This window comes from Coenobita brevimanus, chromosome 1 (genome assembly GCF_032717465.1).
Source record: "Coenobita brevimanus isolate Jiangsu-jjx chromosome 1, ASM3271746v2, whole genome shotgun sequence".
NCBI classification, from domain to species: domain Eukaryota; kingdom Metazoa; phylum Arthropoda; class Malacostraca; order Decapoda; family Coenobitidae; genus Coenobita; species Coenobita brevimanus.
The window spans coordinates 13,455,873-13,479,872 of record NC_136954.1 but is presented as its reverse complement, the minus strand read 5'-3'; the positions used below and the strand labels follow the sequence as shown (position 1 = coordinate 13,479,872).

The 24,000-nt window shown below is 42.1% G+C and overlaps 1 pseudogene; it reads right to left on the bottom strand.

Annotated features, from left to right (window-relative positions):
- LOC145414639 (glutamate receptor 1-like) overlaps nucleotides 1-24,000 on the bottom strand; it is a 252,684-nt pseudogene that overhangs the window by 187,939 nt on the left and 40,745 nt on the right.

Below are 24,000 nucleotides of genomic sequence, written 5' to 3'. Positions count from 1 at the left end.
GGTGACCATCAAGCTACCTGTTTTTTTCAGGTTCCATGTATAAATAGTAGTATTGTAACTATGCACCAAACACTGCATTCATTCATTCATCCACCCAGCTACCCATCCACTCATCTGCTGTTGCTTTCAAAGGTCATAAAGAATGCCATCACACTCAGCTTTGAAAATAGCAATCTATCTATCCATTCACCCAGTTAACCATCCACTTACCTGCTGTTGCTTTTCAAGGTCGTAAAGACGACCAACACATTCAGCTATAAAAATAACAACCTATCCAAGCACGCATCCTGGTACCATCCACTCACCTGCTGCTGCTTTCCAGGGTCCTAAGGAAGGCCAGGGCGTCATGGGCCGACTCGACACGCCTCACCACCCGAATCTCGAAGGACGCTTCGGTTGGTCGGAGGGACTGGTAAATCTTCTGGAGTCGTAGGAGGCCTGGGTGAGAGAAAAAAAGAAAGAGAGTTGAGTCAGCAAGTTCTGAAGCCGGGATAAAAAGAAGGTACAGTTGGAAGGCAACATTCGAACCTGGTACAGCACCAGTGTGTAGCAGAGGTATACTTGACAACCTTGACAATCACATTTTTTGTCGGCACTGACATGGATGAATGGAGGTGTTAAATGTTAGATGAAATGACCAAGTGACTATGGTGCATGAACGTCGGAAACTGTAGGTAGACCTCCACTTCACACAGACACTGTCCCAGGTTCATGTGCTGCCAACTGTGCACACAGTCTGAAGTCACATGTCACGGAAGGGGATGATGTTCTGGTGGAGATAAGTTCCAGAGATAGGAATTACACACACACACACACACACACACACACACACACACACACACACACACACACACACACACACACACACTCGGCTCAAAATATAACGTGGGATCTTGCCTGGTGAGTCGCGGGTGTATTCCGAGCACCAAACAACACTTATAAAACTGTACTCTGATATTAAAACCGAATTTTCTCCTCCATTCGTCTCTCTTAAGCCAGAAAAAGTCGTCTGGAGACGGCAAAGCTTTAATATGATGTCACCATACTGAAGAGATATTTTAGGACTAAATGTAACTCCTCTAAAAAAGAGTCTCCCGTGTGAGACAAGGAAGCGACTAACTTTTAAAACGTGTAAAGCTGAAGAGAAGCAACAGAAAAAAATGATGAAAACTCCTACGAACTCAGTCACTTAAGCGCATCATAGTGGCGGGCATGATAAGAGTGGAAGTCGTAACAGCAATAATACATCTAGTGATAAAAAGTTGTGAGGGCAGCTGTAATGTTCAGTCGCAGCAATAATACATCTAGTGATAAAAAGTTGTGAGGGCAGCTGTAATGTTCAGTTATAAGAGCTGGCGCAGTTTACGGGGTCATAATAACATGGGGAGGGGAGGGGGAGCATATGCAGCAGTAAAGCCGCAAGTGGTGCTAAAGACGAGGCAGTCAACATACACACCAACAGCACCACATAAATGAGGGTGAGTCATAATCTTTTAAAAACTCCAGTACATTTTTAAGATTTAGTCCTCCAACACAGCATCATCACACCGAAATCAAAGCCTGGGTGAAACATTGATTTTACACTCCCCCAGAAAAGTGGAAGCCATTAACTAATGAACAAATAAATACGGCCAGCACAACACTGCGACGGGTATGAATTGGTATGTGTCTCTATCTAACTACGGTATCTATCTGTATACTGTCTATACCTGAAAAGGGTCTGAGTCCGACCGAAGCTATTTTATACTAAACAATAAGAAAATGTGTATAGGTAGGTTAAATTAACCAAAGCTACAGTAGAAGCGTATTTCGGAAGGTAAATGTGAGATGGGGAATGTATGAGAGTACAGAGTAGGTGAGGAACATAGCTAGAGGGATGTGATGAATACTGTGGTGATTATCGACACTTGTTAACACTCAGATCTCGTGAGGTTTCCCCAACGGAGAGTAAAACCATCCAGCGTTAACCAAAGATAAGTTACTGTGCCCGGTGGTCCAACCTTATTATTAGTGTGTGTGTGTGTGTGTGTGTGTGTGTGTGTGTGTGTGTGTGTGTGTGTGTGTGTGTGTGTGTGTGTGTGTGTGTGTGTGTGTGTGTGTGTGTGTGTGTGTGTGCGCGCGCGCGCTCGCTTCGAAAATATAAAAGCGTTCCAATCAATATGCAAAATAAACTGGTCTCCATACATTTTATTGATCTGAGATCGCTTTGTTAATCGTACTGTCACATTAATAATCAGTCTTATACATAATTTACTTTTATTGGGTTACAAGTGTGCCTCGTGATCCGTATTTACAAACTCTCGCCTGAACATAAAAAGAATGAAAAAAAAAAAAATGTTCATCACTGCGTTGAATAAAATAAGTTGTGCATCAGATTGCTTTTATATATATTTCTTTTCACTCGTCCATTTACCAAGCTATTCACAGTTCAAACTCTCGTAAAGTTCTGTATAACATTATCTGCATGTACAGTAAGTCGGCATCAAAAGGACTGTCTCCTTTCCTGCTTTTCTCTCTATGGACTATAAAAATCATTATGGTGAATCCGCAAAGTCCATGGAGAGAAAAGCATGGGAGATGAGAGGACTTTTGTTGCCGATCGTACATTTGTCTTGACTCATACAGCTACCAATACATTACAGCTTATTACCTCTCCTCAGTTTAAATGATAAATATGACTCTGTATATTCATTTGTCATCTTATATCAACCAAACAATTATCATAAGTAGTTTTTTTTTTTCATGATCATTTCTACACAGCTGATATCTGAAGGGAAAAATGAAAATAAAACAATTTCGATAACAGCTAACTTCACTCCGAAGACGTGTCTATACAGAAGTTCGAGTGCTTCTGTGTGGAAAATTGCTTAGTCATCACGCTGCTAAACAGTCTCCTTCCACTAAGTTCTTGGCCAACAGGAGACGCTGCTCCTCCAAGCTCTGCCCACTATCCTGATTAACGAATGGGAGTGCTGGTACCCATGATGTTCCATTCATTGGTTCCTTTCACTGTGACCAGCTTCCCCTCCCCCCACACACATATCACCATAACTACCATCTTCAAACCGCCCAACTATCACCATACCCTTTGCTAAAGTCCCTTCAGCTACGACTAAAACTACTACTGCTACCACTCCCACCACCACAACAATAAAACCATCAATATCAACAAAGACCATAAAAACTACTGCAATAACCACAATTACAACCGCCACCCCGACCACCAACCACCACCACCACCACAACATGTGATCACCATCACCACACAACCACAACAACCACACCAACAGCACCACCACAACTATCATTACCACAAGCATCACCGCAGCTGTCTACTGTACATTTATTCCAGTTTCAGTCATTATTTGAAATAATTTTACAAACCACTTCGCTAACTCCAAGTAAAACAAGTAGCGTAAAGCATTCTTAACATCTTTGGTACCAATAATAAACATGTAATTGTAAATAATTACCCCACGCAAAAACCATCATGTTTCTCTCTCTCTCTCTCTCTCTCTCTCTCTCTCTCTCTCTCTCTCTCTCTCTCAACTGACCACTATCGCCCTTTCCTCCGCTGTCAATCTGTGTCTAGCAAGCGTACAAGTTTCGACTGGAGAACAGAAATAAAAATGGGTAATCCCCTTCTGTCGTCATAAAGGCGAACAAACCATACAGGAGCGATTGAAATGGAGGCAGAAAGGGGAGGCAGAGGGAGGAAATGAGAGGAGGAGGATTATTGGAGGAATAGGGATGGATGGATGAGAAGTGGAGATATTTAAGCTAGGGTGCAAGGGAGTCACTACAAAAACAAGTAAAAGGAGTAGCTGACATGCAAGAAACCAAGGAGGAAGGTAAGGATGAAACCAGGGAGGGAGGGAAGGAGGAAAAGATGGGTTACTAGAGGAATAAGGAAGTGTGGGGCGGGAGGAAAAGATATAAAGGACTGAAGGAAAGAAGGATTATCTACGGCTGATGAAAGAGAGGGAAGGAACGAGGAAAAGAAGAGGAGAGGTGGTGAAAAAGATGGAAGACAGGCAACAAAGAAGATACCAAGGATGGAAGGAGGGCAGAAGGGAGGGGTGGAGACAAACGAAGACAAATTTACTGTAAAAGCAAGGGAAGGAAGAAGAAAGGAAGAGAAAAGTAGTAGAATCAGTTTAAGAGAAAAAAAAATCTTGGTGGGAGAGATGGAGGGAAGGAAAGAGAGAGGAAGACCTGGCTGTGAGGAAAGGTGGTTATTAAATGTGAAAGGGGCAACAGGAAAAAAGAAAGGAGTAAAAAGTGACAAATGACATGGAAGACAAGGTGAACAGAAGTGATTTCACAAGTGGAAAGAAGGAACAATGGGAATGAGGAAAGGGAATAAAAATTGAAGATGATAACAAGGAAGCCATTAAGTAACTCAGGATTTAACTGAGGAAGTGTGTGATACAAAAGGAAAAAGGAAAGCAACATAAGAAAAAAAGAAAAACCCGGAAATACTGCATAAAACAGCGAACAATGAAAGTGTGTGTGTGTGTGTGTGTGTGTGTGTGTGTGTGTGTGTGTGTGTGTGTGTGTGTGTGTGTGTGTGTGTGTGTGTGTGTGTGTGTGTGTGTGTGTGTGTGTGTGTGTGTGTACAAGGCTAATAATCTTCTCACTCACGGTTGGGACAATTGTAGTTTTTTGACCTAGCAATGCAAAACACATTTTTGTTTTCTCCTCAGGTGAGAGTGGATCTGGGGAGCCTGAGTGTTAATACCATCAATATTAATCCCATTATGGGTAGTACAACTCTAGCAGTCTTCCGACTAATACCAGACGATTTTATTCAGCATGACGGCTCAGTGGTAGAGCGCCTGACTCGAGACCAGAGAGTCGTGAGTTCGCGCAGCGCCCCGATAAGCTGCCTTGCTGGAGAGGTAGCGCTATCCTGTCACCGAGCTGGTTGTAGCAGCCGTGACTCAGTGGGTTACAGCGCTCTGACCGAAGGGTCGGAGGTGCCAGTCCACCCAAGGGTCACTGGTAGACATCAGGAAGGGCAATCGATCATAAAGTGCTAGACGCTCCAAACAAAAAACCTATACCCAGGGGCAACGCCTTATCCCATATCGAAAAAAGGGGACACGGCGTTAAAAAAGAGGAAAAAAAAAAGTCCCAAGAATGTCAGAATGAAAGTCCCACAGATCTCTGAGGTGGGAGTTGGCCCGTACGAGTAAGCTCCCAAACAGATCCTAAGGCACAACCTGGCGACAGAAAGGCTAAGAGGCTTGACTTGGGCCATAAATGTGACCTTCAATGGAACACTTTTCGCTCATCCGCTTTCCTTCCTCCTCTCTTTGTAACTCTCTCGCTGTCCCTCTTCTCTTTCTCTCTTCAACTTTTCCTTTTCCCTCACCCACTCCTTATTTCTCTTTTTTCTCTCATCCTCTCTCCATTTTCTCTTTTCCTTCCCTCTCCATCCCCACCTCCTCCTCCCTATTCTCTTCCATCCCTTTTTCATTCCTCTTCTCCCTTCTCCTCCTCCTCCAGCTTCTTTTCCCTCTCTTTTCTCTCACCCTCTCCATTCATCTTCTTTGACCCCTTCCACCGTTTCCTTCCCCACTTTCTACTCTTCCATTTCCTCTTTCCTCCTCTCATTCTGTCACCATTTCTCCACTCCTGCTCCTCCTCCTTATATTCCTCCTCTTTTTTCCTTTCCGCCCCACCTTTTTCCCCTCCCTTCCTAACCTCCCCACCACAACCACCTTCCCCTCTCTCTATCAGTCTCCCCTCTCTTTCCTCCTTTATTAACCTTATTAGCTGTATTTTTCGGCCCCTTCATTCCTATTCCCCTTATTCCTGCCCTGTCTCTCCATCCCTCCCCCCCCCTCTCCTCCCCGCCTTTCTACCCTCATCTTCTCACGTCCTCTCTCCATCCCAACCGCTTGTCTCCTCCTCCTCCTCTCCTTTACTCTACCCCTCTCTCTACCTCATCAATTTCCTCATTTCCCTCAATCTCTCTGCCCTAATTCCCCTTCTATACTCACACCTTTATTCATCCCCTCTTCTCTCTTCCCGTCATCCCCCATTTCTCTTACCATCTCTTTCTATCAAGCTCCCTGCAGTGTTACTGACGGCTGCCTCTTCCCCCTCTCCTGCTCCCTTCCCTTACCTTCCCCATCTCCTCCCCTTATTTCCCCTCAGCCCCTCTCCACTCATCAGCTACTGCCCTCCCCCTCTGTCTATGCACTCCTTTCTCTCTCAAGCCCCTATACTTTCCGCCTCCTCTCCCTGCCTCTTCCCCTCATTCCCTCTCTACCTCCACCCCCTTCTCTCCCTGCCTCTTCCCCTCAATCCCTCTCTAACTTCACCCCCTTCTCTCCCTGCCTCTTCCCCTCATTCCCTCTCTACCTCCACCTCCTCCTTCCCCTTCTCTGTCAGCTCCTCCCCCCTGCATTAATTCTCTTTTCTCCGTCCGAAATAGCTCCCTGTTTCATCCACCTCCCTTTTCGACTTCATCTCCATCTCTAACTACCCCTCCCTCTCTAACCCCACCTCCCCCTCTAACTCCTCCTCCCCCTCTAACCCCACCTCCCCCTCTAACCCCACCTCCCCCTCTAACCCCACCTCCCCCTCTAACCCCACCTCCTTCTCTAACTCCACCTCACCCCTTTAACTCCACCTCCCCCTCTAACTCCACCTCCCCCTCTTACTCCCCCACCCCCTCTAATTCCACCTCCTCCACCTTTCTAATTACTCTCCTTACCTCCATCCACTCACATCCTCCTGTCTACCCTCCACCTCCTCCGTCCCATCTTCCTCCTCCTCTTCTCCTGTCCCCCTCTCTACCCCATCATCCTTCCTCTCTTGCTATTACCTCCCTCTTTCCCCCATCGTCTCTTCTCCCTTCTTCTCCTCTCAACTTTCCCCTCACCCTCCCTCTTCCCCTCCCTCCATCCTCTCTAGTCACTGATATCGGCTTCCTCTCCTTCTCTCTCCCTTCCCTCACCTCATCGGCTCCTCCCCATCTTCCTTCACCATTCCTGCCTTCTTCACCTTTCCATCACCTCCGTCTCTCCTCCATCTTCTTTACTGACATTAATATTTCCTCTCTCTCTCTCTCTCTCTCTCTCTCTCTCTCTCGCTCTCTCCTGATCCATCCCAATCAACTCCCTGTCCCCCCTCCCCTATCTCTATCCACAACCCCTCCCTCTCTCACTTCCCCACACTCCCCCACCCCCATTCATTAATTAATCTCCCACCCCAAACTTAATCCTCCTCTTCCCCACTTAATGATTCTCCTTTTGATGTTCAGCCATTTGGGTTATTAGATATTTTTTTTCCCACTGCACTTTCTTCTTGCATTATCTGATATAACTAATTCTTATCTTTCCATCTCCTTTCTTAATTATAATAGTCTGTCTCCAGTGCAATTTTCTTTGTTACTTCCAATGCCTCCTTGACTTTCCTCTATCGTTCTATTCTTTTTATTAATATACCCTATTGTTTTTTCAGTACCATTTTTTTTTTGCCATTATCCGTTACCAATAATCACTCTATTGATCTTCATAATTCCTTTTCATTTACCATTTTTGATGTCATTATGTTACCGTATCACTTCTCTTCCATTCATTTTCTCACCTGACATTCACATTCTTTCTTCCTCGTTCTCCTGTACGCCTACATTTCCATTCGCCATTTCAGCTTATCACTCCTCTTCCACTCACTTTCTCACCGGATTCCCTGATTACTTCTTCGTCATGTACGTTTACGCCTGCAGATTTATTCCCAGTTATCGTGCCCTTACAGTTACTCAATTTTGCCGTTTATTCAATCTGTCGTGAGAAAGGCACACTACCTTGAAGAGTGTAGGTTGTGAGTTAAAAGTTGCACTGAAGAATCCGTAACACCAATTCCTTAACGATTTATTCTGCACATTACATTTCACCATCCACATATATGTTACTGATGCAAAGTACTGAAGATAATGAAACGATACAAATAAGGGAAGGTTGTGCGTGATATAGAAAATAAATAAATAAATCGCTGGGGAAGAGATGCTACGAAGCCTCCTATGCCACGTAGAATACGTCCCTACATTTGGACCAGGCTCGTATTGTGAACAGCCAAAATGACAACCAAGTAACTCTTCTCTACTACACGGTTTTTACTTTAACTTGGCCTAAAATTGTCATCTCTCTATCTTGAATGCTGAACTGTAACAATAGATAGACAATAGAATTTGATGCTAGTCACGATGAAGTGCTATGGAGAGGGAGTGGGGCCGTAGCGTTGTATTTTTCAGCCGCTTAGCTACGTGAAATAAGCTACAAAAGGATGAAAATCTGGACCAAACTGGCGTAAAAGGATATCGAGTTTATTTCGGTGGCCTGCATGATGCGATAATAATCTTTTATAATTATGTTATTTATGGAATTAATCTTGATGCTACGAAGGCACTAACAACAGACAAGAGAATTGTAAAGTGTAATAAGGAAAACTAAAGTGGCTAGGGTAGGGTGGTAACGAGTTTCTTTAAACAATATGAATACGAGTCTATATCGGTCAGCTTACTCTCACGTCATACGCAGTTTACCCTTATTTTGCTCTCTCTCTCTCTCTCTCTCTCTCTCTCTCTCTCTCTCTCAGCCCTAGATAATCATTCTCTCCTTGAGAGAGAGAGAGAGAGAGAGAGAGAGAGAGAGAGAGAGAGATTGTAAGACAGACTGCGGAGGGAAGGATGAATTAATGAGAAGGGGAAACGCGTCAGGGGATGTTAACTAGAATGAGAAGACGAGCAAGAGGAGTAAGAGGGAGAAAGGAGGAGGAGGAAGAAAGGGAGAGGTAATAACTGCACGACAATTTTATATAAGAAAGGGAGGGTGAAGCAGAAAAAAAAATGCAATATAATGGACTAAAAAGAACAATGAGGATGAGGACAAGAAAAAGAAACCATAAGGGGAAACGGGTGAAGAAATCTGTAAACCAATATGAAGGGAGAAAAGATGTCAAGAATGGGTGCCTGGAGGAAAGGAAGAGAAAGTGAGAGAAAAAGTAGAGAAAACTGAATGTGAGGAAGAACAACGAGTACACTAAAGCTGACAGGAAAGTCATACATCAAAAGTGAATAACAACTTAGACTGAAGATCTAAGTAAAATGTGTGAGGAAAAGGAAGAGAAGGACGGAAGAGAAATGTAAGAAAAACCAAAAGGGAGGTGAATTCACTAAAAAGGAGAAAAAAAAATGGTAGGCAGACAGACAGATAGCGAGATAGGATAGATAGATTGCCATACATAAAACACACAAATATAAACATATACATCAAATTAACAACCAAGTAGATAAACACAGGCTGGTAATTACACACACTTAATAAACTGGCTATACATACTATATACAGACAAGCTCTAGTTAGACAGGTAAGACAGCCAAATGCTGATAGATACTGGGCAGACAGACGGCCAGATACTCAGATAAATAGACAGACTTCCATCTTTTCATCGTACCCAATATTCGAACTTGTCATTTCACATTCAGGATTCATATTATATTCTTCCCAATCTTTTTCATTACTTAGGATTCGTGCCCCAACATCTTCCATGACCAGACAGACAGACAGACAGAGACCGTCAGATCGAAGGATTGACAGACAATGCAAAAGATTAACTGGTACACCGATAAATATAATATACAGAGGTTCTCATTTTATATTCATTCTAAATCCTGTTGTACATTTGATCGGGACTTAATTCCTTCTATAAGCCCCCAAATACACAGACACATAAGTTACATAAGACTGGCTGACAAGACAGATACAGACAGACAGACAGACAAGCTGCATTGGACTGACAGACAAACAGGGAGATACACAGATATAATGATACAGATATAGGTGTACTGACAAACAGATCAGACAGACAGATAGGCAGATATATATATATATATATATATATATATATATATATATATATATATATATATATATATATATATAGACAGACAGACAAATGTACAGTGAGACACTGAGCAACAAAATTCTTTCCAAATCTTATCATATCTTTAATTACCTGATACTTTTTCCAAATCTCGAAACTGATTGACAGATAGTTATAGAGAAAAACAGATACAAATATGGATAGATCGATAATATAGACTGATATATACATACATACACACATACATACATACAGACAAACAGACAGACAGACTGGTATATACAATACAGAAAAGCAATTAGGCTTAAACCGCGAAAGGCTCGCCTCTCTTAAAAAAAAAAAAAAAAAAAAAAAAAAAAAACAGAATGTTCTCCCAAACATTTGTATATGCTTAACAGATAATAATTATATTTGCCGAAAGGAGAATGTACTGTTTTATCCCCTCAGCTGTTTCTTGTTCTGCGTCACCAATGCTCTTTGCCACACACATACGACTTATTATCTGACTTAACTGACTTTAAAATAGCAAGTATGTAGTTCCTGGGACTGGTAACCAGTGCCACCTTTATCAGACCTTTTTTTATTACGACCTTTGAAATGATCTTGTAGCCCAACGCGTGTAAGACGAGCGAGTAACCACCAAAAGACGGGCGCAAAGCCAATCAACACCCAAACAACCATTCCAATACGGGCATGTGTTTATCTGGCTCTGAACGGGGTAATGATGCGACTCAAGTTCGATTCGAAGGAGCCTTTTAGCCTATTCATTCTGCAGTTTGTTTCATAAGAGCTACAAATACAAATAAATCAATGTATTGACGTATAAGAAACAATCCTCGGGAAGTATCATGCACTTCCAAATGATTCCTCTCTACGCTTTTCTAATTCTTATTCAATATTCTGTTCTCACACTGAACCTCTACCTCTATGTCATCAAAGAGAGAAAGAGAGAGACGCAGACAGACAAAGACGGACATACGCAAGAAGACACAAAGACAGACATACACAGAGAGACAAAGACAGACATGCGCAGAGAGAGACAGACAGACATGGATAAAATATAAAAGCCTATCATACATGGAAAAATACAGCAGATAAATATACAGCTAGGCTATTCTTCCAAAATTATATACAAAACTCCCCTTAATTCAACCTGTTCCACCTCGTCCCCTTCGTCCTGCGTCCTGTCAGTAATATCTCAACATGGCGGAAATCAGGGAACATGCAGAGAGTTTTTCGCTCTTGTTGAAACCCTCGTCTGGTTCTGAGAAAAAGGGTGACTGAAAGACAGGAAGTGGTGAGAGGGGAAGAGGAGGTGAGACGAAGCCGAGAAAAGGGGAAGTGATTGGCTTGTTGGAAGGAGAGGGGAAGAGGTGAGAGGAAGAGAGGAAAAGAGAAGGTGAGATGAAGAGAGAGAGGAAGAGGTAAGACGATGAGAGAGAGGAAGAGGAGGTGAGAGGAAGGAGAGGTGAGACAAAGAGGAGAGAGGGGAAGGAAAGGAGAATGACAGACAGGCAGAGTAGGAAGGGGAAGCGCAGGTTTGAGGATGAGGAGAGGGAGAAGGAGGAGAAATTGAAAGGTAGGAAGAGGAGAGAGGGGAATGAGAGTAATTGAGAGGTATGAGGATGTGGGAGGGGAGGAGGAAGTAATAGATGAAGGAGGTGTGGGGATAAGTATGAGGAAACATTTCAGGAGAGGAAAGTGCGACGAGAAAGTGGAAGGTTATATAGAGGAGGAAGAAAGGACAAGAGGGACTAGATGCAGTGATTATGTATCCTTCGCGGTGTTGAATAGACATACAGCACATGAATGACACACAGTTATATTTGTTCCACGAGAAACTGTGTCAGATACCATTTGAAAACTACTGAAGTATTTTATTTTGTAATATTATTTGGTGTCTGATGGATATAGTGAGTGAATTAAAGTATTAGTTGCAACCCCAGGTTCATCTGAAACATGAACTTAGTGGACCGCAGGATAAAGTTGCCCTCCACCTGCAGTCAACCATCTTCCTTCGGAAGATGGGGAAGTTGTTGGAGAGTATTTGTATTAAACGGGCAGTTGAACAGCCTGGCTGTGTCGGTGCCACCACAGGAAGGCGTCCCTCTCCAGCACCGGCTCATGGAGTAAAGCCATTATTCAAGGTGCAGATCACAGCTGGAGTACAGGCGTCTAAAAATGCAAAAATAAAACAAACCCCTTCAACTCGATGCCATATATTTTCTTTACTACCTCTAGACAATTGTGTTCACTTAAGAGAAACTTTTTGCAGTGACGGGGTTAAAAACAATATTTTAACTAGAAAGCGCTCAGAGAGCGCATACCTCCGCCAATGCCACTGCCATCAAGAAGGATCTGGATCCGGATCCGTGGATATATAATCCGGACCCAGATCCGCCATTCTTTCTTGATCCATGACCCACCTTTGCACAAAGTTTCATTGAAATTCAACGAGAACTTTGGAGATATTGTGCGGGATACGCCGGATGCCGACCAGGTTCCGGCCCAAAATTTAACAATTTCTTCTTTGGCCCATGGCTCACCTTTCCACAAAATTTCATCAAAATCCGTTCATAATTTTTTAAGTAATCCCGCTAACAGTTTGACAGGCAGACAAAGGAAAAAAAACAACGCGGGATAGTACATAACCTCCTTGTCGGAGGTAATAATCCCTTCGCCACCTGATTCCTATCCCTGAACTGAATAAAGCCGTCTGAAGGCAGCAAGACCATTCTAAAAATTACATCCCATTACTGAAGGGGTTCAATGTGTGAACGTGAACCCGATATACTACAGTAATTTCTTCCTTTTGGGGGATAAGGAAGAAGTTGACAGGCATTTGTATAGCCGGGTTGCGGACCTGCCCTGTTATACTGGTGCCATCACAAGATGGCATCCCTGGCCCCGACGTGAAGGGGTGAAACAAGTATCATAAAATACAAAGAATACCCGTAACTGTGTAAGAGACTGACATAGCTAGATGAAAGATGACTTCGTTACCGAATGTTGATAACTAAACTGCTTTTATTCTGACTTGGAGAAAACCTGCCGTCTGTCCAGCCTCTGTGCCGAGTTGTAGCAATAAACAGACTCTCAAATATGGTGCTAGTCACGAAGTAGTGCTATGAGAAGGATATAGAGCTGTAGCATTGTCTTTTTCTGCCACTGACCAACGTGGAATAACCCAAAAGGGGACGAAAACTTGAGTCAAGCTACAAAAACACTATAGCCTCAACTGGTAAGGAGTAATTCATGCCGACTCGCGCTGGTCACTGCATGAAATAAACGTCTTGACATAATCTACACAACACTACGATGATGACACTAATTCTGCACTGCTACTCTCTAATTATTTTATTCTATTAAGAAGGGTCTATGATAGTAAGGGGGTTTGAAACTACCCCAATTACTCCCTGAAAATCAACTGAAATTTCTTTTTTAATCATGCTACTACTAGACGATTCTATTGCCACTTAGGATCTTTAACAGGGAAACGATTAATGAAGGTTACATTTTACCAATCAGTGTTTCAGTAACAGGATGTCTTTTTCATATTATTACTATCCCTATTTTTTCCTGCATCAAATTCTGGACATAGGCTACGCATCAAATTCTGGACATAGGCTGCGAAGTCCACTTCCGAGGTCCAGTAGGACAGCCACGACACACCACCAAAGAACTGATCCCAATCGACCCCTACAGTACACGTCCCTTAACACCTTGGCACTAACATCCATCATCTGTTTTTGTACGCTACGAAATTTCATATGGTAATAGGGGTGGTGGTGCTTTTATGACAAGTTAGTGAAGCCATATGGAAAAACAGTGAACATGCCGATAATCTTTTTTTTTTTCTTTTCTTTTCTTCCTTAAAACCATTACCCCTTTTCTCTCCCACACTCTTCTCAAAGTCTCCTCTCATTATCCTCCTCGTGAATCTCATTATCATTCATATTACTCAGAAGCTCTCACATTTAACTCATCTCTTTTCACTCTTGATTCCCAATAGTTCATTTTTTCTACCTTCCATCTCCCGTACACTCCTCTCATTTCACTACCTTCTCATTTTCCACCTCAAATTCTTCTTTTCAATTTCTTCTTTTTAATCACATGCCTTTCCTCTTGTCCCCTTCACAGTTTCCTCTCTTTCTATTCCTTGCATTTCTCTCTTTCTGGCTTTCTTCACTGCCATGTATATCTACATTAACTCTTACCCCAGTAGGATTCGTTAAGCTTCAGTAAAACACTAAACTCAAGCTTCTGGGGCACATGGAACGCGACTAGTGGATATAGTGAACAAAAGTGGAATGGTATAGGGTAGGAAGGCCACTATTCCTCTTTCTCGCCACTACATTATCCCTCGTAGACAGTCTCGTAGCAATGGAGTGAATGTCAGTAGCACGCTATTACATTATCATCAGCCATGTCTTAGGCCTCCTTGCAACTTACTCCTGGTGGCTGATGCTGTTCTTAATTAATCAGTGGTTAATTAATCAGACGAAATCCGCAGAAGCCCCTGTGTTATCCCTCTGTTTATAACTGACTGGATGATTTACATAATTACGTCTAATTACACTATAACAGACACAATTCACTAATTAAACATGGCCAACATTGCTAAGGGGATGGGGGATGGCGGATGGTCACCACAATACTCGTAGTCTCCAGCACTCTGACTCCTCGCAAAAGTTGGTTAACTCTGTGGATTTGTGTTCCCACAACTCATGCACTTCGCTAAATATACGGCTGGTGCATGGTTTAAGCATTTGAATTTCATAAAATCCTTCATTAGATATAATAATAATAATAATAATAATAATAATAAACAAGAGAAAGCCGTTTGTCTATATCTGCCCAAGGAACAAATGTACTATGTCTGAACTGTAATGGTGAAAATAAGGGCATGACCCCTAGTTTGACATCTGTTTGGTGGAAAGAACGAAACAGAAAATAAACTGAGCATCTACTGTGGGGTTTGCACATATAAAGATCACAATAAAAAGATAATGCTAGACTAACTACACAGTCAGTCACTCGGAAAGTAAAAGTAAATCTGACATAATTTGCTGCACCTTTCAATGTCCATACCTTTAACATTATTTTTAAAGCTAGAGTTTCACTCAAAGGAATAACATAATCCTGAAGTAACTTAAGTTGATTTCCCTGGTGAATCAAAGCCAGCAAAATGGGTGCTCGAATTAGATTTAAACTTTGACAGCTACGACTTCTTAAACTGACAGTTAGGACTTCTTAAACCGACAGCTAGGTGTTCTTAAACTGACAACTGGGGCTTCTTAAACTGACAGTTAGGACTTCTTAAACCGACAGCTAGGTGTTCTTAAACTGACAGCTAGGACTTCTTAAACTGACAGCTAGGACTTCTTAAACTGACAGCTAGGACTTCTTAAACCGACAGCTAGGACTTCTTAAACCGATAGCTAGGACTTCTTAAACCGATAGCTAGGACTTCTTAAACCGATAGCTAGGACTTCTTAAACCGATAGCTAGGACTTCCTAGATTTAAACACTGACTGCAAAGACTTCATAGATTTAAACAATGACTGCTACGACTTTTTACATTTAAACATTGACAGCTTGGACTTCTTAGATTTAAACACTGACTTCTAGGACTTCATTGATTTTAACATAGGCAGCTAGGACTTCGTAGATTTAAACACTGATAGCTAGGGCTTCTTAGTTTTAACACTGACAGCTAGGACTTCTTAGATTTAAACAATGACTGCTAGGACTTCTTAGATTTAAACATTGACTGCTAGGACTTCTTAGATTTAAACATTGACTGCTAGGACTTCTTAGATTTAAACATTGACTGCTAGGACTTCTTAGATTTAAACAATGACTGCTAGGACTTCTTAGATTTAAACAATGAATGCTAGGACTTCTTAGATTTAAACACTGACTGCTAGGACTTCTTAGATTTAAACACTGACTGCTAGGACTTCTTAGATTTAAACAATGACTGCTAGGACTTCTTAGATTTAAACAATGACTGCTAGGACTTCTTAGATTTAAACATTGACTGCTAGGACTTCTGCCTAAATAAGATAGCCAAGTGTATCAATTGGCAGAAAATGGATTAACAAAAATATTAACAAAAACAAATAATTAATAACTAATGATAAATTATTTTAGATTTTAAAACCAGTCACAAACGTAAAGCTACAATCTGACATTAGGGCAGTAGTCACGTCGGTTAAGGAAGCTCCCTAACACCGTTTCTTTAGCAATTCATTTTGCTTATTTCACCTTCCAGTCCTCTTCTGTGTATTGTAAACTCTTCTCATATAGCTTCACGTTACATACATAACGTACAAAAGGATATTAAACCAACCATATCTAAGAATAAATCGCTAAGAAGAGGTGTTATGGAGCCTCCTTACCCGACGCGAATACGGGCCTAACGCCCGTAGTCTTGAAACTGAGGGCAGGGGTTACCCTTCCCGCATCCCACTCGAGGTGGAAGCTCACACCTTCAACGTAAGTGGTAATCTTGAAAGCGGGAGAGCGCACCCCTTCGTGCGGGTAGGCGCGGCAGAGAGTTGGTAACAGTGATTAATTTTAAAATTCAAAATACATATGACAGTTTCTAAGATTCACACACAATATAATCTATTAATGATTGCAAGTCTTACCTTTTCACTTGTTCTTAAATACTCTGTATAGGAGTATGCATAAATGATTTGGAGATCCTGTGCCGCAGGAAAAATTCGGTGTCAGACATAGCTTCAAAGGAGTTTATGCGGTCAGTAATAATCTTACGAATACGTCTTGGCTGGTCATATCGATTTTGACTATATTTCTGCCCCAAATGCTTGTCTTTGCCATTCTTCTCACCCAGAACCCCGAAATCCCACCCCCCAAGACACGGGGTGGGGGGTTTAATTTGAAAACCAATCATGAACACCGAAAATAAAAGCCAAATTCGTTCAGATCACACCAAAATACACCAGAAAAATATATTGCCAAACCAAAACAAAATAGTGCGGACTTGTAAAAGCTCACCGAACGCAAACATGAGACTTTGTAATTCAAACCAACTGGCTTTGCACTAGTCGTCTGTTTAGGTAGTACTCGGCCATTCTTTACTGTAGGAATTATTTCACGTACTTATCAAACTAATTATAAAAGTATCATGCACCATATCTGATAAACAGTTTGGTAGAAATATTGAGAAATAAAATGGAAGTGGATACAGTATCTCATCTTTGTTTTCGTCTCCTCGTAAATTAACCATCCCCGGAGAAGCGGTGAAGTCTTTAAAATGATAAAAATATTAAAAGCGTATTTTTTCTTTACACGATGTTTTTATCATTAAATTAAAATTCCTATCACACACACACCATAGGGTCCTTCAAATTCTACATAGTTTTCTTTGCACAAGGCTGCTATAATATGACGACGGGGCATGCGAAGGGGTGCAACGAGACCCCCCGCGGATTCCAGTACTACGCTGTGGTAATCCTCTCCCGTTCACCGGGGAACGCTCTCCCTTTCGTGCTTTAAGACTACCAAAAGATGCGGATAGGGCAAGGTGAACGCTTTCCCACAGTTTAAGACTACGGCGGTAAGTCCCTCGCGGTTGCGTCTTCTCTTTTTACTCGTATTCCCGTTATCAACAATCGATTTAATACAGATGAGTGAGTCAAAGAAACCATCCCCTATTCATTTACAGACAACACCAATCTATGTTACTAAGTCATAGGGGCCAGGGAATGGGACTACTGGTTCAATTAACTGTATCATATTCCAAACAACCCCGTATTATATCACACGGAAGAAATATATCTAGCGTTTTATCGAATGGACGTGACAATTCAAGCTTTATATTCTAGTTAAAGTTTGACGATAATATTCTAAGGGTTGGATATAAGAGGCTGACGTTAATGGAAGGTGAGATGGAAGAAAATATGAAAAATAAATAATGAGAGAGAGAGAGAGAGAGAGAGAGAGATGGGCAGGACTTTGGGATTCTGGCGAGACCATTAGAGAAATCCACTGAGATCAGGAACGTCATCTGTCATCACCATTCACTGTCATCACCACTCACTGTCACTACCACTTACTGTCATCACCACTCACCGTTATCACTATCAACATTCACTGTCACCATTACTCGCATCATTCATTCATCACCATTCATCACCACCACTCACTATCACCACTATCATCACCACTCACTGTCAGCACTGTCATTACCTTCACTGCCATCATTCATCACCATTCACGATCAGCATTCACCACCACTCACTACTATCACTCATCACCACTCACTAACATCATCACGGTCATCACCATTATCACTTCACTGACATCAGTGTCATGACTACTGACAGTCATCACAAATCACTGTCATCATTACTCACTGCCATTACCATCGTCATCAGAGTCATCAACCAATCAATGTCTTCACTGCCATTACCATTCACTGCTATCATCATTCAGTCATCACTGTCATTGCAACTGACTATCACCACTCACTGTCATTACTAATCACCAATCAGTCATCACTTTCCTCATATCACTATCATTGCCATTCAGTTATCACCAACCAGTCATCACTTTCATCACCAATCACTATCATCACCATACATCACTCTCATCACCCCTCACTGGCATTATTTTTATCACCACTCACTGTCATCACCAATCAGACATCACGTTCATCACGAATTATCATCATCACTTTCATCGCCGATCATTATCATTACTCATCACCAATTACCATCATCACCTTCACTACAACTCACTATCATATTCACCACAACTCACTACCACTCACTAAAACTCACTATCACTTTCATCACAACTCACTACCACTCACTACAACTCACAATCACTTTCACCACATCTCACTATCATCACTCATCACCATTCATTATCGTGACTTCCTTCACTATTCACCATCACTCAATACTCACTATCACTCATCACCAGTCACTATCATCACTTTCATCACCACTCACAATCATCACTTCATCACCACTCACTCTCAGTCATCACTTTATCACCACTCACGATTATCACCATCACCACTCACTATTATCACCATCACCACTCATCACTCACTGTCATCACCACTCTCTCTTCAGCACTCACTCTCTTCACCGCTCACTGTCTTCATCGCTCACTGTCTTTACCACTCACTGTCATCACTCATCACTCGCTGGCAGCACTCAGCAGAGTCGTTGTCATCATTCATCACTCATTGTCATCACTCATCACTCGCTGTCATCACTCATCGCCACTCACCGTCACCACCACTAACCGTCATCGCCACTCACCCAAATACAGAGGGGCGGGAGCATGTCCACAACTTCCCGCAACCGTATCCCACTACCATACCTGCCACTACGCCCTCATTACTTACCACCTACTATTGTCACCACACCCTCATCATACTCACCGCTCACCACCTCACCACCACCACACTGCATCATGTCACAATCAGCCCAGCCCAACTACTTTAGCAATTAACTACTTTCCACTTAATTCCTCTCTGATTTAGGTTTTTCCAGAACAAGGACCTCTTTTCTGTATTGTTCCTCATCACGGACTATTGTAATTATAGACGGTTTTTTAGCATTCAGGATAATCGGGCTGTTCTCCCATGCTAAATACTAAGTTATGATTGCATGATATCCAGTGAGTTTTAGTTGTGGGGCAGGTACGAATCTCCTTGGTTACTACTCAAATCAGCATCTCCAATATGAAACAACTGGTCATCAATCAAGCTGAAAGGGTTGAGGGATCTTTGGTAGATGAAAAATTCCGACCACGGCCATTGTTTTTATTCAACTCAGCAAAGACTTCTCACGTCAAAGCATTTATAAACATTCTCTTGCATCGTTTATAGCATGATCAACTTTTTTTATTCTTGCTATCACGAGACAAATTACTCACGCAACGCAAATGTTTTACTCACTTATATTTCAGTCGCTCAAAAATTTCCATGCTTTGATTTACCACAATTTGCTTTCACTTTTTTAATTAGTGCCATTTTGTTCCATTGTTTTTTCAGTATCTTTACCAAGCACATTCTCTCTCTCTCTCTCTCTCTCTCTCTCTCTCCCTCTCTCTCTCTCTCACCATTAATATCAGTTTAGTTCTTACTATCCAGAGAACCCAGCTGGTCTTCGCATGCTGGTGGGGGGGAGGGTGGAGGAGAAGAAAGAGGAGGAGGAGATAAGAAAGCATCGAGGGGAGGGAAAAACAAACGAGAAAGGTGAAGGAAAGAACAGGGTGAAGACAAAGAACAAAGATAACATAAATGAAGGAGCAAGTGTGGAGAACGTAGTGAGGGGGAAGGAAGAGTGCGTGATAAATGAGTACAAAAGACTGAGATAAAGTAGACGTCATAAAGGAAGAAGAGCAAGAGAGAATGATGGTGTACGAGAAATGGAAAATAAAAAGCAATATATTCAACAAGAACGACGGAAAGGCAGAGAAGAGGAGGAGGACGAGGACGAACAAGGGAGGGAGAAAGAAAGACAAAATACCCTAAGAGAGGGAGGAAGCGAAAATAAAACAGAGAAAGAGGATACAGACGAAAATGGAATGTGTAAAAAAAAAAAAAAATGAAGAAAACAAGGTAGCCCGAAAATGTAATTTCTATTTTGTTTCATTTCTGTTTTCTCCTGACGATATTTGTTTCGCCTTAACCCGCTTGTGGTCGCGTCTTCCGTGTTATTGAAATTTACATCAGACGATTTTATTCAGGAGTACACCAGACCTACGGTTCTATATTCTAATCGGTTAACAATGTTTCCTAGCATCTCTTCCTAAGCGATATACTTCTGGATGAGACTGGTTAATATAAACTTGTAACATCCTGAAAATGGTGGTACTGGAATGATTTTAATGACACAACGGAGGCCGATAAGGAGTAATAAGTAAATAAATAGCTTAGGAAGGCGTTAGGGAACTTAACCAGCGACATGCAAGAATACTTTCACTATCACGCCATCTATGATCGGAACAAGTCTAGTAATCTATTCTCAGCTGATTTTATTCAGCTGAGAGCAAGTTATTGGATCCTGAGTGTTACGGTTTTGGCACAGGAGGGGTTAGTCTTCATTCTTCCCATCAGTGCCAGGCGGTTCTCCCAAGCTGAACAAAATCGTCAGGTCGTTACAGGAACAATAAAACCCAGATTCTATCATACTTTAAGCTTTAAAAGTTATAAGAAGAGGGATAAAGGTGTTAAAAAAAAAAAAGATAAAGCCAATAACAGGGAAGAGGATTGAATGAACGGAGAAATGGTGGAGCAGAAATTTGGTTGTGTTATTCCTGAAGTGCTATACGAAAGCATGGGGTAAATAGGAGATTATGAAAGCAAGAATGAGCTGCTGAGAGAAAATGTGACTGTGAATACAAAGAAAGTGAGGCGGTGCAGGCAGGGAGAAAGGAGGCAGGAAGGAAGGGAGGTCAGACAAGAAATAGGTTGGCCGAAAAATTGTTCCGCAAGAAAGGGAAACGATTTGTCTCCTTCAATTAATACGGGACTAAGGCTTGACTCACATTTGTCTTTCCTTGCCCATCTCTCTCTCTCTCTCTCTCTCTCTCTCTCTCTCTCTCTCTCTCTCTCACCTTTTTCCATCTCTATTATTCTTTCTATACATTTCCTCATCTTCATTTTCAGCTCTTCCACTTTTACATATATTTCTTCGCCTCTCAAACTTTTCGTCCAGTCTTTCCCCGCCTCTTTTTTACTTCCACTTTTCTCCCTCTGTTCCTCTCCATTTTATACTTCCATTTTCGCTTCATCCACTAACACTGTTTTATCAGCTCATGTATAGTCTTCTTCCCTTTATTTTTTCACGGCTTCCCCAGTCCTTTTTATCTCCACTTCCTTTCATTTTCATCTCTTTCTCCTCCTTCACATTCCTCTCATTTTCAAGTCTCTACTCCATTATATCATCAGACTAACACATGTTTTGTTACTCTGAGTTTTATTTTCTATCTTCTCTCCGCCCTCTAAGGCTCCTATGACTCACTCTTAAGTAAGCAAAGTCTGGTGTTAGCTACCGTAAAACACCTGAGTTGTCTCGACCATGCAAAGGCTAATCATTTCAATACTGACTCTCCTGAGCCCTCATAAGTTACTTGCAGAAAAATAAAATCCTCCTTCGTTAGATGGAGTGAGTACCAAAGCTTTCCCGATCATGAAAGTGTCAATATTAATTCAAATTTCTGCATTTCCTCATCTAATATATTCTTTTGATACGTGGCAGCATCTCTAGGTTGGGCTTTCTCCATCTGTTTCTCTCTGTTTCTCCTTAATGATTTTCGGACGTGCATTACTTCGCTCCCAAAGACTTTTATTCTTTAGTGAAACCACACCACTCCATACCACCCTCACACCAGACCAAACAAAATCCTCCTCCCACACCACACTACACCTATGGCATTAACCGAAGGGTCCGGTAGCTTCCCCATCTACTTTTTTGTACTTGTCTCTTAATTACAGTATTCATCAATCTACTTACACCAGTAATGAAGAAAACATTCCAAGCATGTAACTACTTAGTATGGATGGTGGACATCAATGCCGAAGTGCTGACATGTGAAGGCTTTTGGCATCTGAGAGAAATGCTGGACCTCAGGGAACATGCTATCAAGTCTATGTCCAGAGTTGGACTCCGCCGCGAAAGGCAGCCTCACTCACCCTGCGACTCCACCCACAGAGACTCCACCCGGCAAGCCTCCAGGCACCAATTATTCCCATTCCAAGTATCTCCCAGCAGGAACGATCACCTTGCATCAGCCATAAGCTTTGTCGTTTCCCCCCCTGATCTTTTCACTCCAGGCTGATTCTTTCGGATATTACTCTATGGGCGTGATAAGCGTGTGGGAACGTGCCACGTGCCCATACACCAGGAATAGGCGTTCACATATTTTGTAAAGGATATACCACGCGTCACATGAAACAATTGTTCGTTATGCACCCGGTGATCATCCTTGATACTGAGAGAGCATTTCGTACCAAAGGTGTTAACTCGCCAACCACAGTTACTTGTTAGTGTTCCTGCCTCGCAGCCATAATGTAAGAAAGGTGAGAATCTATAATCCTTCTGCACAAATAACGATAACGTCAAATGCTCAATTCGAGTGAGTCCTTAACGCCATTTGCCTGACCAATGCGACAGGAAATCTCACCATCCAACGCACTAATGAAATGGATCACACTACTAAAGTAAATAACTGTCCTCGCCACATGCCTGTACAGAATGCAATGTTTCATCCAACAAACCACCATTTGCCTGGATCTTCTTGGCCCAGGAGACCTATAGTCCCAGTGGCTGTATCTCCTCGTGAATTGTCCTGAGAGCATTCAGGATAACCTTCAACAACTCAGCAAGTAAAAGTACAATATCAGCAAAGGCAGGGTCAGTAACCATAATAATAATAGTGATTCCGTGTAGTTTAGGGATTAATGCAGGAATATCTATTATCTCCAGAATAAAATCTCTCTTCTAAACTGGGCACAATCGTCTGGAGGCATAGGGAATGAAACAAAAATGAGGTCCTCGGGTTGAAAGAGTCATGTGTGTGTTATTGCTGTATATCGATTGGGTGTAAGTTTTAGAGTCACTGTAAATGGCCCTGAGGAATTCGCAACACCTCTTCCTTAGCACTTTATTCTGCACATTGCACGTCCATAACCCTCCACGTCAATAGCCCCTTGTATGTTACTGATGCTGTGTCGACATTTAAACGATATAAATGACAGACAGAAAGATAAGCTTGATAGATAAACCACAAAGGAAGAGGTCAAGCGTCCTAAGTAGCTTTCTCGCACGTTTACTGGTACCATCTATGTCGACATTAAAACGAAAACATAAGAGAATGTTCAGGGGTAATAAACTAATCATTAAGGAAATGGACATATGACGCCTTTTATGTATTAAGAATGAAACGCCGAGAAGCCGGGCGCCCAGCCGTTGATGCAAAGCGTCACTCAGTATGCCTCCGCCATGCCTTGTGTACAGACTCGCCATACAACCTCCATGACCCTGTTGACCGAATCAATTCACTGTCCCTTCATACTCTATCACAGACAAGTTTGGTCGAAAACCGTCG